The sequence below is a fragment of the Limulus polyphemus genome, unplaced genomic scaffold (genome assembly GCF_000517525.1).
Source record: "Limulus polyphemus unplaced genomic scaffold, Limulus_polyphemus-2.1.2 Scaffold252, whole genome shotgun sequence".
Taxonomy (NCBI): domain Eukaryota; kingdom Metazoa; phylum Arthropoda; class Merostomata; order Xiphosura; family Limulidae; genus Limulus; species Limulus polyphemus.
The window spans coordinates 520385-522309 of NW_013665862.1; the positions used below are offsets into that span (position 1 = coordinate 520385).

At 32.2% G+C, this 1925-nt stretch overlaps 1 protein-coding gene across 2 annotated transcripts in view; it reads right to left on the reverse strand.

The window, feature by feature from the left end:
- LOC111085145 overlaps positions 1–1925 on the reverse strand; it is a 44707-nt gene that overhangs the window by 9384 nt on the left and 33398 nt on the right. The window lies entirely within an intron of this gene.

The following is a 1925-nucleotide window of genomic DNA, read 5'->3' on the forward strand; positions in this document are numbered from 1 at the left end:
TCAACATCATGAAAATTAAACCTTATTTTCAATAAGCAATCCTGAAAAATATTTGGGGGTGCTTAACTTTTTTCCAGGTGTATATATTCTTTAAATATAAATTATTCCCTTATGGTATTATAAGCTGATGTACTCATTAAATGGCATAAAAAAGTCATAAAAGTCCCAAGTGAATGCCAAAAGGAGGGGTCAAATCTGGACAAAAACCTAATTCCTCTATAACAGGGAGGAAGACTATCAGCTGAAACATGGGGATCCACCATTACAGCTGGAGAAGGTTTGACATTATTACTATGCAGATGACTCAACCAAAAAAAAAGAAATTCAAAGCACTAAGTGACACACTGTTAGATCTAAGTCTAAAAGTAGAAAAATGGAGTTTTGCCTTTCTAAGTTGTTAACTGTTTTTTTAGAGGACATTACCTATTATCTAGATGATGGAAATGGTGTGTGGATTTTGTGTTCTTATATTTTCCAAAAGCTTTTATAGGATGCAAAAAAAGAATGGTTAAGAAAATCAAACTTTTAGGGTCTGGGAGAAAATCTAATTAACTGAACTGTAGGGTGCTTGGGACTTTTCCCTTTGTTACTTATATTAACAATATTGATAGGGGCATTTTAGTAAACTTTGTTAATGAAAATTGTCTCATTGGTACCTCTATCCGTATTGAGGATGTTGGAAAACTACAGTATGACTTACATCAACTGTTAAGTTGGACAAATGTTTGGTAAATAACTTCTAATTACAGTAAGAGCAAGGTAATGTATCTAGATTATCATAATTTGGATCACACATTTCATATAGAAAGGAACCTACTCAACAATGTGACCAGAGAAGCTCTTGTCAGAGTAATAGTTAAGTCACTTAAGCCATTGAGGTAGTGCTCAGTTGTTAATAGTAAAGCTATCAGAACTTTAGGATGCATTTATAGAGATTTATTGATTACAAGTCAAAAAAGGGTAATCATCTCTCTCAATGTGCAAATCATTAGTTATGCCTCACTTAGAATACTGTGTAGTTTTGGTTTTCTTATTCAAGGAAAGACATTAACTTATTGGAAAAAGTTCAGCTAAGGATGTCTACTAGGATGATTCTGGGGATGAAAGGGTTAACTTATAGGGTTAGGATAAATTCTCTTAACGTATCTTATTTTGACAAAAGAAGGGTAAGAGATTCTCTTACTAAAGTTTAAAAATCATACAGGGGATTGAAAAGATAAAATTTCTGATTTCTTTGTGCTGTGTTCTAATTATGACAATAGGATGAGATGACTCAAGTTTCAGATTTGGAGAAAAGACATGCTAGGCTTCAGTTTTATTTATATAATAGGATCACTGGATTATGGAATGAGTTACTATCACCAGTAGTGAAGATCAGAACTTTATAAGAACTTAAGATGGGAGTCAATTATTTTCTAAGAAATAAACTTGGATATAAATATCTATCTAGAAAATGATAATGGTGTTGCTTTTTTTTGTTTGTTGTTGAACATAAAGCTACAAAATGGGCTATCTGTGCTGTGCCCACCATGGGTACTGAAACTCAGTTTTTAGCTCTGTAAACCTTCAGATTTATTGCTGAGCCAATGGGAGGCAGCTAATAACAAAGAATTATAACAAGCTTAATGCAACAGAAGTTATTATTTATGCTAGGGAGATTATGTTTAATAAGTAGATCCTCTTTAATTATGATAGATGTTCCAAATCTGTATGGCCTACAGCTAAAACTTTAAAAGTCTGTTGATAAGATTTTATATCCAGAAGTTTGACCATGTGTGTGTGTGTGTGTGTGTGTGTGTGTGTGTGTGTGTGTGTGTGTGTGTGTGTGTGTATATATATAATTAACTTTATTTTACTACTTATTAGTTAAGTTAAAGTTAATTATTATTACTACTATATTACTACGTAGATACTTAGTTTACTTA